Source organism: Anolis sagrei, chromosome 4 (assembly GCF_037176765.1).
Source record: "Anolis sagrei isolate rAnoSag1 chromosome 4, rAnoSag1.mat, whole genome shotgun sequence".
Classification (NCBI taxonomy): Eukaryota; Metazoa; Chordata; class Lepidosauria; order Squamata; family Dactyloidae; genus Anolis; species Anolis sagrei.
Genome location: NC_090024.1, coordinates 225,866,032 through 225,880,712, shown reverse-complemented (window position 1 = coordinate 225,880,712; position 14,681 = coordinate 225,866,032).

The window sequence follows — 14,681 nt, the reverse complement described above, 5'->3', positions numbered from 1 at the left end:
ATAATAATAAAAAACCAATCTTTTACAAAGGAAAGAAAATTGCGGTTTTGAAAGAATTCCCACAGGCAACCTTAGCAAGAAGAAGAAAATACTTTTTCTTAACAGAAGAACTGAAGAAAAGAATGATAAGGTTCAGGTGGGAAAGAAAAGAAGGGATAATGGTGACATACAAGGAAGAAAGATATTGGTTGACAACAGAACACAAGGCCAAGATTTTTTATGAAAAACTTATGAAAGAGAAGGAAGGAGATGAAGAGCAAGGAGAAGAGGAAGAAGAGGAAGAATTAGGAGAAGAAGAAGAGGAAGAGGAAGCAGAGGTAGAGGAAGGTGAAGAAAGAAGATTATCTACACCAAGGAAAGGAGTAAAGGCAAAAAAGGCAAGATATAAATCACCAAAGGATTATGGCTTTTTAGGAAAAGAACCAAAACCACAGAGAACGACACCACGGAAAAAGGAAGAAAAAGGAGGTCAGAGTTCGGAGCAATCGGCAACTGAAACAATGGAATTGGCTTTTGGCGACACAGGATTGGGACCAGATAAAGATAAATAAAATGATGGAGAGACAAATAAAATGTTTTTCGAATAATATTAACGGTATGAATTCCCCCCAAAAACGGAAGAGAGTATGGAGGAGTCTGAAGACACAGAATTTTGATGTAATAATGTTACAGGAAACGCATATCTGTGATAAACATGTGGCACACCTTCCGAATAAAAAATTAGGAAAGGAATATTATTCGGCCTATGAAAAAAAGAAAAGAGGAGTGGTTACGTATGTAAAGGACTCAATAGATTCAGAATTGGCATTTAGAGATACAGAAGGAAGATGTGTGGCAGTGAAAATAATAATTGGAGATTCCAAAATATTGGTTTGTAATATATATGCTCCCAATGGACCGAAGAAGAAATTTGCTGAATTCTTAAATACTAAGTTAAAGGAAACAGAATTTGATGAACTGATTTTGGCAGGAGACTTTAATGGGGTCGTCGATTGTCAGATAGATAAAAGTTTGAAGAAAAAGAAGTTTAAGGGAGGGAAACTTCCCCAGAAATTCATGGACTTACAAAAAGACTTCGATCTTGAAGATGCATGGAGAATTAGAAATAAAGATAAAAGAGACTTTACCTTCTTCTCGAATAGACATCAATCCTGGTCAAGAATTGATATGGTTTGGATTACTAAGAATCTCTCTACTAAAGTGAAAGAGATTAATATTCTGCCACGAGACTTATCAGATCACTGCCCTCTGGAACTTGTCGTAAATCAAAAAAATTATCATAGAAAATGGAGATTAAATGAGAACTTAATAAAAATGGAAGATGACAAAGAATATTTCAAGAAGTTAATACAGGACTACCTACAAATAAATAGACTAGATTCAATGGAGCCACGAGTGGTTTGGGATGCCTTTAAGGCAGTCATGAGAGGACACTTTATTCAACAAGGAGCAAGAAGGAATAGAGAGAGAAATAAAAGAATAAACGAGTTGAGGGCAGAAATAGCAGTAAAAGAAATGGAGTTAAAGAAAAACCCATCTAAACGAACAGAGAAACAATTGGTGACACTGAAACAGGAAAAAAATTACGTGGAGCTGGAATTCCAATCAAGACAGATGAAATTTCTAAAGCAACAGGCTTTTGAAAATGCTAATAAACCGGGTAAATGGTTGGCAAACCAGGTTAGAAAAAAGAGGCAAATCAACCATATTGCTAAAATAAGTACCAAGGACAAGGACTTGAAAACGGATAAAGAAATTCTGGAGGAGTTTCGGACTTTTTATACACAACTATACACAAAGGAGGATATAAAGAAAGAAGATATTATGGAATATATTGGACAAATGAAACTGGATAAAATAACAGATGAAGATAGAGAAGAACTGAATAAAGAAATAACAGAAGAGGAAATCGAGAAAGCCATTAGTAAAATGAATACAGATAAAGCTCCGGGACCGGATGGGTTCACGGCAGGATTTTACAAAACGTTTAAACAGCAGTTGATACCTATTTTTAAAGTTATAGCGAATGAAGCTTTAAAATCTCGAAAGGTTCCAGACTCCTGGAAGGAGGCAGAAATAACTGTGATACATAAAGAAGGATCACCGGAGAATGATATTAAAAATTATAGGCCGATCTCCCTGTTAAATACGGATTATAAACTGTTTGCAAATATCATGGCCACAAGATTAAAAATTTTTTTAAGTAAGTGGATTGGAGAAGAACAAACAGGTTTTCTTCCAAATAGACATATGAAAGAAAATATACGCAACGTTCTAGATCTTTTGGAATATTATGAGACCAATCATCAAAAAGAATTTGCCCTTTTGTCAATAGACGCCGAGAAAGCATTTGATAATCTGAATTGGGATTTCTTCAAGATTTTGATACAAGAGTTGGATATGGGAGAGAAATTTAATAATGCAATTAATGCTATTTATGAATTTCAAAAAGCTAAGGTAAAAGTAAATGGGCAAGTGACTCAAGAATTTGAAATCACGAAAGGCACGAGACAAGGTTGTCCACTCTCCCCATTAATTTTTGTTATGGCAGTGGAGATCCTGATGAAGAAAATCAGAGAAGATGAAAAGATCAAAGGAACAAAAATTGGTAAATTTGAATATAAAATACGAGCGTTTGCAGATGATTTAATAGGTACAATTGAAAACCCGGAGAAAAATTTACAAAGTTGGATAAATAAAATAGAAGATTTTGGAAAGGTGGCAGGTTTTAAGATGAATATGAAAAAAACTAAACTTTTATTTAAGAATGTGAATAAGGAGAAACAAATAAAGATTCAACAACAGGCTGGAATTGAAGGTGTCAAGAAAATTAGATATCTAGGAGTCTGGATCACAGCTAGAAATGGACAACTTTTAAAGAATAACTATGAATTAGTTTGGAAGAAGGTCCAAAGGGATCTGCAGAACTGGGACCGGCTGAAACTATCCCTCCTGGGTAGAATATCCTTGATAAAAATGAATGTATTACCAAAACTTATGTTCTTGTTCCAGAATATACCGATAATAAGAAGTCAAACTCTGTTCAAACAGTGGAAGAAAGATTTAATGAAATTCGTCTGGAAAGGAAAAAGACCAAGAATTAACTATATGAATTTAATAGATAAGAAAACAAGAGGAGGATTGGGATTTCCCGATCTGAAGACCTACCATGAGGCCTGCGCACTGTCCTGGATTAGGGATTGGATGACTTTAGACAAAGAGAAGTGCCTAAATCTAGAAGGTTATGATTTAAGAGTGGGATGGCACGCGTATATATGGTATAACAGAGAGATGAAGGAGAAAAATTTCGGTAATCATTTCGTGCGAGCCTCCCTACTACGGACATGGATGAGGTACAAAGCCCTTTTCTATAAAACAACACCATTATGGATTTCAGCAATGGAAGCGCATCAAAGAAGACTACTAGGATGGAGGACATGGCCAAGATACAAGGATATATTGGTGAAGGGGACAATAGAGATGAAATCATTTGAACAATTAAAGACTTTATTTAGCAATATAACTTGGTTAAATTACCTACAAATTAAAGACTATTTTAAACAAGATCAAAAAACAGGTTTTGATTGGAACGAGAATATATGGGATAGAATACTAAAAACACAAAGGAAAACGGTTACAATATTATACAATAAATTGCTCCAGTGGATGACAGAAACAGAACAGGTGAAAACCTCTATGATTAAATGGGCGGAAAATATAAGAAGGCCCATCCACTTTGGGGAATGGGAAAGGATGTGGAATAAAAAATTGAAATACACATATGCTATGGACTTAAAAGAAAATTGGTATAAAATGTTTTATAGGTGGTATTTGACTCCGAGTAGACTGAGCCATATGTATCAAAATGTATCAGATAAGTGCTGGAAATGTAGTGAGCAAGTAGGCACCTTTTACCACATGTGGTGGACATGTAAAGAAACAACAAAGTTCTGGTCTATTATTCATGAGGAGTTACAAAAAATATTAAAGAAAAGCTTTAAGAAGAAACCTGAATATTATCTTCTGGGATTTACAGATGATGACTGTAAACTGGATGAGAATGAAGATAAATTATTTACCTACTGCACAACGGCGGCTAGGATGGTTTTTGCCAAATACTGGAAGAATGGTGAGGTTCCGAGTATTGAAGACTGGTGGAAGAAAATTAAAGAAATAAGAGACATGGACGAACTAACTTTTTTGTTGAGAAGAAATGAAGGAAGAGTTTTGAGGAGGACAGATTGGTCCCTGATATATGAGTATGAAAAGAAAGCTGAAAAAACAATGGGATGAGAATAGATATTAAGGTGAAGAAATATCTTGAAAAGATCCTGAGGTTGGAGTGGAAGTCATTTTAGAATAGTTTGAGTAGTTGTATTGTATGTATTAGATGGTAGTTAGATATGGGTTTCTGTGTTTTTTTTTGTGTGTACCTCTCCCTTTCCTACTGTTCTATCTTCTTGTTTTTTGTTCCCCCTCTTTCCATGTGTGGATTGTGAAAAACTTAATAAAAATCATTTCAAAAAAAAAAAAAAAACATGGCCAGTCCAGCGGAGTTGATGGTGGAGGACCATCGCTTCAGTACTGGTGGTCTGTGCTTCTTCCAGCATGCTGACGTTTGTCTGCTTGTCTTCCCAAGAGATTTGCAGGCAGCGCTGATGGAATCGTTCCAGGAATTGCATGTGATGTCTGTAGACTGTCCACGTTTCGCAGGCATATAACAGGGTTGGGAGGACAATAGCTTTATAGACAAGCACCTTGGTATCCCTACGGATGTCCCAGTCCTCAAACACACTCTGCTTCATTCAGAAAAATGCTGCACTCACAGACCTCAGGCGGTGTTGTATTTCGGTGTCGATATTGACTTTGGTGGAGAGGTGGCTGCCAAGGTAGCGGAAATGATCAACATTTTCTAATGTTACACCATTAAGCTGTATCTCTGGCATTGGAGAGGGGTTGGCTGGTGACTGCTGGAATAGCACTTTGGTTTTCTCAATGTTCAATGACAGGCCGAGCTTCTCGTATGCTTCTGTAAAGGTGTTTAGAGTGGCTTGTAGATCTTCTTCTGCATGCGCACAGATGACATTGTCATCAGCATACTGGAGTTCTATAACAGATGTTGTTGTAACCTTGGTTTTGGCTTTCAGTCGGCTGAGGTTAAAGAGTTTGCCATCTGTCCTATAGATAATTTACACTCTGGTGGGAAGCTTCCCATCAACAAGGTGAAGTATCATAGCAATGAAGATGGAGAATAAAGTTGGGGCAATAACACGTCCCTGGTTGATGCCTGATTCCACCTTAAAAGGGTCACTTTGGGAGCCATTGCCATCCAAGACTGTTGCCATCATGTCATCATGGAGGAGCCGCAGGATGTTCACAAATTTGTTAGGGCACCCGATTGTGTATTATTCCCACATGGCAGGAACTGGACTGGATGGCTATTGTGGTCTCTTCCAACATGATTCTACGGGTCTGCACAATGGTACTATTCTATATAGGAGTTGCATAGTACTGGTGGATAATGTCTTTTCACATAGATATTTTCACTGCAATGAAGGGATGTTGCATCGAAGTCTTCGTGTCATGTTCTTTGGCTCTGGGCCACGACTCATGATAGGATATGATAAATGGAATATTGAAGCTTCATGTAAAAAAAAATAATTCATGCAAGTAATTATATTCACATTAGACAATGCAATCATTATTTTAAAAATGGGAATCTCGCTGTATGAAGTTTTTGTATTCTCAGACACTTCTGGCCATGAACTTGAACCACAGAGTTCAGAATGTTTCAGCACCTTGACTGGGGCACTTTTCAGAATGGCCTTTCAAATGTAGAAAGGCAGGGGAAATTAGCATATGAAGAGGGGGTGGAAAGAGAGAGAGGAGCAGTGAGTTTTCTTGCTGCTACATCAAGTCATATTCCACAGAACATAAGTTTCTGGGTTAGTTTTAAAAGAGGATAGTTTAAGCATTTGAAATTTGTACAGTATTAGGCATAGACTGAGAGGCATCTTCTCTTCTGTTTACATCTTTTCAGCAGTTATGAGGTCATTACTTGAATTTTGATCCCTAAACTACAGAGAACTCACATTTATGGACTTAGTAGGAAGGAACCCCAAAACTTAGTTTTGCAGCCTAGCTCAGCCCCAGCCAAAATGTTTCTGGGGTGTTTTGGAACAGACAGCTGTGGCAGAATTCATGTTTTACTCAGTGACTGAAATAGCACTGCATTTCCTAGTGCCCTGATCTCCAGTGACCCAGAAACATTTTGGTCAGGGTACTGCCAGCTGCAAATGTAGGGTTTGGGGAGGTAGCATTGCCAGATGTTGGTACAATGATGGAGCATCATTATTGTAGTTATACTGACAATGCTCGTATTAGCAGTACAGTATTAATACTATGCCTCTCCCCCCCCCCCCCGCCACAAAGTAGTTTATAGAACCAAAAAGTATTTTAATAAATATATAAATATATTGGGATTTAGTTTGCTAGATGGTACAAGTATAATGATAGAAAGTGGTCTCATACATGTGGAACAATTATGGAATTGGTTAGTTCCCAACCATTGAAAATGCAATACAGCTTGGACATCTCTTATCCAGAATTCCAAAATCAGTGGTTGAAATCATCACCTCTTTGCTTTCTGATGGTTTAATGGACACAAAATTTGTTTCATGCCCCCCAAAATATTAAAATATTGTGTATAAAATTATCTTCAGACTGTGTGTATAAAGTGTGTATGGTTTTCATGTTTAAATTTTAGCCCCATTTCCAAGATATCTCATTTTGTATATGCAAGTGTTTCAAAAACTGTTTTCAAAATTCAAAATACTTTTGGTCCCATGCATTTTAGATAAGGGATACTCAACTTGTATATCCTGATCCTAAATGATACACCTGTGAATTGCATATCTCAGTCCTTCCCTAAAGTCACGATAACCTTGCATTACTCTTTGTCTCATGATTTTGCTGCCAGTTTCAGTGAGGCTTCAGTTTGAAAGAACTAAGAGGAGAAAGAACTAAGCCTTCCAAGTCACTTCTTCTGCAATTTGGCAAACTACTTCTTTTGTGCTTCTCTTTTGGCTATTTCTGTGTCACTTCTTACTCCTTCTCTGGACTTGCCAATATGATCTACCCCATATAGGTAATACTCCTATGATCAATACTCATTGTCATAATTCATAAATAACATTTCATTTGTATGCTTTAAACATCTATAAACAGGGAGGAGGGAGCAAGCTTGTTTTCTGCTTCCCTGGAGACTAGGACGCGGAACAATGGCTTCAAACTACAAGAAAGGAGATTCCATCTGAACATGAGGAAGAACTTCCTGATCGTGAGAGCCGTTCAGCTGTGGAACTCTCTGCCCCAGAGTGTGGTGGAGGCTCCTTCTTTGGAAGCTTTTAAACAGAGGCTGGATGGCCATCTGTCAGGTGTGATTTGAATGCAATATTCCTGCTTCTTGGCAGGGGGTTGGACTGGATGGCCAACTCTTTGATTCTATGATTCTATGACTTTTCTGCAATTTCATATTCATAAATAGTGATTGTTGCAGTTCAGCAGCATTCTAAGTTAGCATCTGGGTAGGACCTGGAATCAAGTGTTTTGAATCTTGGAAAAAAACTCATACAGTTGCAATTTGTCAGAAGAATTGCCGAGTTTAGATACCTGTTTTTGTCTATTCAAGATTGAAGTTCTGTAATAAAATTGGAAAACAGAGAAAACTGTTCTTAAAATGATGGCTTCATATGTCCTATTAATCAGTTCATCATTATAGGAAGTTGGCTCCAATGGGACTCAACTTAGTCACAACTCTCTTATTGATTTCATTTGTATGCTTTAAACATCTATAAACATGAACTCAACCTAATATATCTTGGTAACTCAATGAGATGTCACTTATATTCAGAATTGTCTACTAAAACGAAATATAAAAATCAAAAGCACAGAACATAGCGATAGTTTTCTGGTAATTAATCACATAATAAAAGTCATAGGTTGTATTGCAATAAATAATGTTCAACAGCCATCATAATCAATTGGATGTATGAGATTTCATGGTCTGCTGAATTAAAATTGAAGGGATAAATTAGGTCCTACCTAGCTCATACAAAAATGTGAATTAGTCTGTAAGATGAAAATTCCACAGCAAGTAGAAGAAGGATTTCCATATTTATTATTAAATTATTACATTTTCATCCTGCTAATCCCTCAGGCTCTAGGCAGCTTACATACTAAACTTCCAATATAAGATATAACATATGTAATAATAGTGAAGATATATGACACAGATGTATAAATCTATAATATGATTTGAGAAACAAGGGAATGCATATTCACAGAAGAATTCTCAAAGTAAGCAGAAATAACACTTTTGTTTCTCCCCAGACCAGGAGGCTTGGTCTAAAATATTTTTAAAAACTGAGGCTTCTAATCCACTTCCATGTTAGATGTTAGGAAAGTTGACCAACTATTTTCATATTTTAGAATGAGATGGGCAAATTCTCAGACTTTTGTAGCAATTTTGCTGCAGTGCTCTGCGATGAAGAGACAGTAATGGTTTTATCATTTCAGGATGAAGTCTTCCCTGGGCTGAGATTGTGGATTTCTGTTGTGAAGGAGGGTTCTAGAGTGCCTTTTGTATCATAGAGTGTGGATAGTGTACAGGACAGATCATTCTTTTCTGGAAGATAATGGCTTCGTCATACCTTACCTGGAGGAAGCTTCCTCAGATGAAAGGGGAGAAAAAGAGGGCAAGGAGGATGGGACCCAGATGGGAACTGAGGAAGCATGACAGATGTGCAACCTGGTCCATTCCAGGCAGCACGAAAAAATAGAGTCTCTGAATCCTTTTATATGTCAACAGCTCAGAAGCAGGAATAGAAATACCCCCCATACCTTAAATTAATAAATTAGCTATGCTAATTTACTGCAATCTGTATTACTCAGTCAAGACTAATTTGAGTGCTTCGGGGTGCATCCACACAGCTCCTAAAATGCACAAGCACCCACATTTTTCCTGAGGCATCCAAATGGCACCTCAGGTAAAAATGAATTAATTCAGGACAAAACGAATTAATTCAGGACCCAAATTAATTTGACACCTGGAAAGGCTTGGGTCTTTCCAGCTATGGGTACTGTGTGGATTGGACCCAGGAATCATGCTGTGCAACTTCCGGTCCCAATCCACACAGCTGTCTTGGGATATTTGGGCCCCTGGAGCCTGAAAAACCCAATACAGCCCCCCCCCCCCAAAAAGCCTTGTTTGTTGTTTATTCATTCAGTTGATTCCAACTCTTGTGACCTCATGGACCAGCCCATGCCAGAGCTCCCTGTCAGCCGTCACCACTTCCTGCTCCTTCAGAGTCAAGCCAGTCACTTCAAGGATACCATCCATCCATCTTGCCCTTGGTTGGCCCCTCTTTCTTTTTCCTTCCATTTTTCCCAGCACCATTGTCTTCTCTAAGCTTTCCTGTCTTCTCATGATGTGTCCATCTTTGCCTCTAATATCCTTCCCTCCAATCAGTGGTTGGGCTTTATTTCCTGAAGTATGGACTGGTTGGATAAGACTTGAAAAGAAAAAAATTACTTACCCAGCTGGCATTTCCCTGCTGTTGGCTCTCTCCTGGCACATAGAAAGTTCTATGCAAAAGGAGAGGGCCTTCAGCAAGGAAATGCCAGCTGGATAAGCTATTTCTTATAAAGGTTTTTCTGGGGTTGTTTCTTTCATGTCTGGGTACCATGCCAGAAGGCTGTGTGGCATCTGGACACCCCCCCCCCCCCGCCCCATAAAAGTATGAGCTTTCTGGGGTATGTAGATTATAATGCAGGCCCAACTGGGGGTCTTAAATCTGATTGGGTGTGCATTAAAGTCCTGTCAGGAACTGCCCTCAGACAATAGATCCAAGCTTCTTGGTTACTTTCTGTAATGTCCTTGGCTTTGTACATTGCTGAGCTTTGGCTTGCATTTGAAATAATCTATTTGGCAACTCCCTCCTTAGTTTTGCACTCAACTGAGGACTGCTTGCTTTGTTTGACTTCATGTTGTTTGATGTATGCTTCTACAGTTGCAACTATCACCTTGGGACCAGCCCGACATTTCCCTGGTCAGCCTCTATGAGCCAAAGGTTGATACTCTTGGGTGCTTGCCTGCTTTAAAACATGATAGGCTTTGACTCTGCCGCTGCTACCAATTTTTAGCATATTAAAGCTCCATTATCATTTGGAGCAGCAAAAGTGTTAGGAAGAACTGCAAAAACTAGGGGTCCCATGTGGTCCACAGGCACCATGCAATTAACCTCTATTTTAATCCTTATAATACTTTTAAATCATATTTTTGCAATATAAGTCCAGAAATGCCAGGTTGGGATCTGATGTTGAGCCGAATTCTAATATCTTTTGAACCTACCACAATCTATAGCTTCTTAAAGCAAGAAATATTTAAAGTATCAGATTTCTTCTTGTATTTCTTTAAATTTTGTTCTTTCACTCCCTCCACACACACCCCTGCTGCAACCACCACACAAACACACAACAAAGCTTGTATGATAAGTGCAACACTTGGGAATATATGCTTTGCAATTTGTGACTTTGGAGCATATGTGACGCTAGCTAGAGTAGTGAATGCTTTATGCATTTTATAGCAAAAGTCAACCCCCAAGCAAAACACTAATCATTATCACAACAGGCAAATCATTTACATATCACCATTGATATTCTGTTATGAGTCTGTGAAGGCATATCTATATGTATGTGAGGCAATGTATGGATATGAAAAGAGTGAGCGCATGTCCTGGGGGGAACAAGCCAAAGATAGAAAGAGGCAATGATATGACCAGAAAGAGAAGAAAGGTGAACCCTTCAAAAGCAAGAGATGAACAGAAGAGCCCTTGATGCAAGCTTTGCTCCAGCTCTGAAACAACCGTCTCAAGCACTCTGAGAGAAGATGCACAGGTTCCTACATGAGTCTTTGGACTCATGTAGGAACCTGGGATTCATGATCACAGTAACCCGAACAACCTGGCTGTAACTGATGAATTGCCAAGGCATGGATGCCAAATAATATGAAGAGGATAAAAGATGCTTCTTGGACACACTGGAAGATCACAACACCAGACCCAAGCTATAGGACAGTATACTAATTTTTTTCCATGTGAGCACATTCTCTCTTGGGCCATTTCCCAGGTTTGAGAAAGGTAAACATTAGGCCTGTGAGATAGATGAAAAAATATTTCAATATTCATTACTAAATTAGGGGGATAATAATTTCTAAAGTAATAATTTCTAAAGTGTTTCTAAAATATCATTAGGGGTTTGTATCGTAACGATAACAATATAACAAATTATTAATTACTTTTAGTTAAGTAATTGTGCAAATGTGTGTGTGTGTGTGTGTGGGGGGGGGGAGTCCACTTTTTTCTGTGAAAATTGGAATTGACTTTAGATCTAAACCACCAGCGCCCCCTACATCTGAAATGACTTTTGAATCATTTTTTTAATCAAACAAGCCTATTGCCTACCTCATAGGGTTGATTCAACTTTCAACTATCCCCTTCATTTATCACAAAATCCCTTTACAGAATGAACACAGAGGAGGAGGAGGAGGAGGAGGCACAGGCACAAAGTGGTAAGCAAAATTCTGGGAAATTAAATTTGGGAAGGTCAGGATTTCGGTGACAGAGAATTCAAAAGACCACATCCTAAACTACTTTTTCTAGAATTCTGCTTGCTTCCCCCATTAAAGCACTTGAGTTTTCCCTCTCCAAGTTGGAGGAGTTAGTTTTAAAATGGAGATGCTGTACTGCCTCCAGATCAGCAATGCCAGAGAATTCAAAAGGCCCTGCCCTAAACTACATTTCTCAGAATACTGCTTGCTTCTTGTGTTAAATCCTCAGTGTGAGTGTGGTCTCTGCCTGTCTCTCCCTTTTTCATTGCCCGGCTAGGCATCCCTCTCTCCCTCAAATGAAGTTTGTGAAGGTGAGAACCCTTGTGGCAGAGAATTCAAAAGGCTCCACCCTAAACTACATTTCCCAGAATTCTGCTCGCTTCCAGCATTAAAGCCTCTATGTGAAAGTGATCTCTTCCTCTTTCTCTGGGCTAGCCATAGTGTGGAGGGGCTTCTTCCTTGCCTGGTCATTCATCCAGGCATCCCTCCTTCCTTCATTTTCCCCCTTTGCCACCCCCACTGGGGAAAGGAGCGGGGCTTCTCTCTCCTCTCCGGCCTCACCATCCTCCACAGGATTCTTTGGAGGAACCAAACCCAGACCTTTTGGGGGAGAATTGGCACCCACAACAGAGACCTGGAGCCATTTACAAGACTTACATAACTCATCCAAGTCATAGGTCATTGCTTTAAATGTTAAGTTTTTTGCATGGCTTCATAATGTACGAATCTAATGACACATGACAAGTGGAAAATGAATTACAAATCAAGTTTGGCACAGCCCTAGTAAATATGCCTTTGTGTGTGGGGTTGCAAGTATAGTTAGAGATTTTTTTTCTAGGCTATCCTGGGCTAAAGTATAGCCTCTTGAGTCTCTCCTTCTTACGGCTTCCATATTTTCCAACATCATCTTCAGTTCAGATTTGAGCTTTCCCTAACATTTCCTGTCTTATCACATCCTTCTCTGGTAAAACAACCGGCTGTATCATCTTGTTCTGATCTAACATTATACCCACTCACCCTAAACATCTACATGTATGCTGTTTCCATTTTTCCTCCTCCAAAATACATGTGTTAAATCCTTAGAATTATCTGCTCTCTGATTTAATGGTTCACTCTTGTATTACTTTTTCTTTTCTGTAAAATAAAAAGGAAAAATTCCATACTTGTGAATAAGAAAAAAAAAAGGTTTTGGGAAAAGTCCATATTTGAGTCTAATGCCCCTTCTACAGTGCCATATAATCCAGATTATCAAAACAGATAATCCACATTAGCTGCTTTTAACTGGATTATATGAGTCTACACTGCCATATAATCAAGTTCAAAGCAGATAATCTGGATTTTATATGGCATTGTAGAAGAGGCCTAAAATTCTTTAACCAAAAAAGTCATACCAGGCAAGAGAGGATGGATCGAACTCTAGGTTTTAAACTGAGAAAACATTGCCAATTTCAGTCTGGGCAATGTTTTGCTTCTGCTTCAGTGGACTAGATGAAGAGAATGATAAAGAAAACAATAACATGAGGGCACCAACCTGAGCAGCTTGTTCTAACTTCTAATTACAACAGAGTATATCATTTGTATCTTGCGGAAAAGCAGCAGTAGCAGCAACAAGAAGACAAAGAATGGAAACAAGAGCATCTGGTGAAAAAGAACTGGAGCAATGCAGTATAACAGCTGACTCACATGGTGCTGTTTTTATTCTTTTGTGCAATCTTGAAGCAATAGCTCATTAGGAAGTATGTGCTCACCTGACAATTTGGCAACATCACTCAGCATCTGTCTGCCACAACATCTTTAGACTTGTCTGCTTTAATTGTTAGAGATCACAAAGGCCATCCAATCCAATCCCTACTATGCAGGAATATGGAATCACAGCCCTCCTACCAGCTATCCATTGTCTGCTTGCCATCTGTCTGCTTGCCCATGATGGTCTGCCTCATGAACAGAGGAAGAATTGTTTTAAGCTACAGACAATGTGGTTGCTGTTGTCCGTTTTGGTCTAAAATTATTTAGCTGCTTGTGTTCCCTCTATTTTATCAGTTTTACACTTGTTTATTTATGCAACACCTTTGACACAAAATAAATGAATCCAACATTTGTTTAAAATTCTCCAGAGAAGGGGCTCCACCATAAACTGAGGCAGTGTATTATATCGCTGAACATCTCTTACAATCAAGAAATTCTTCCTAATGTTTAGGTGGAATCTCTTTTCCTGTAATTTGAATCCATTGTCCCATGATCCAGTCTCCGAAGTAGCAGAAAACAAGATGGATGCATCATCAATATGACATCCTTTCAAATATTTAAACATGGCTGCCATGTCATCTCATACCTTTCTCTTCTCCAGGCTAAACATACCCAGCTCCCTCGTAAGGCATGGTTTCCAGGCCTTTTACCATTTTGGTTGCACTTCTCTGGACACATTCCAGCTTGTCAGTATCCTTTTTGAATTGTCCTAGTAGCACCTTAGCATAACTAATCGTCGCTGCACACCGCACTTTTAATCCTACGTGCCTCCTGCCATTTCAGCACTTTTAACCCTTGTACCCCAGTGCGCCGGCCGAACCAGTTTTTAATAATGTCTTGATGTACTGCCATTGTCGTTATTTTGCTTATTGTTTTGATTTGCTTTGCTATTGTTGTGTTATGTTCTCTATTGTATTGTGTTTTGAGGCTTCGGCCTGTGTAAGCCGCATCGAGTCCTTCGGGAGATGCTAGCGGGGTACAAATAAAGTTAATAATAATAATAATAATAATAATAATAATAATAATAATAATAATTGTGGTGCCCAGATTTGGACACAATATTTCAGGTGAGGTCTGACCAAAGCAGACTAAGTACAGATAAAGGTTTTCCCTTGACATTAAGTCTAGTCATGTCCAATTCTGGAGGGCAATGCTCATCTCCATTTCTAAGCTGAAGAGCCGGAGTTGTCTGTAGATGCCTCCAAGGTAATGTGGCCGGCATGACCTTCCCATTTTTTTTTCATGTCAGGAGCAACTTGAGAAACTG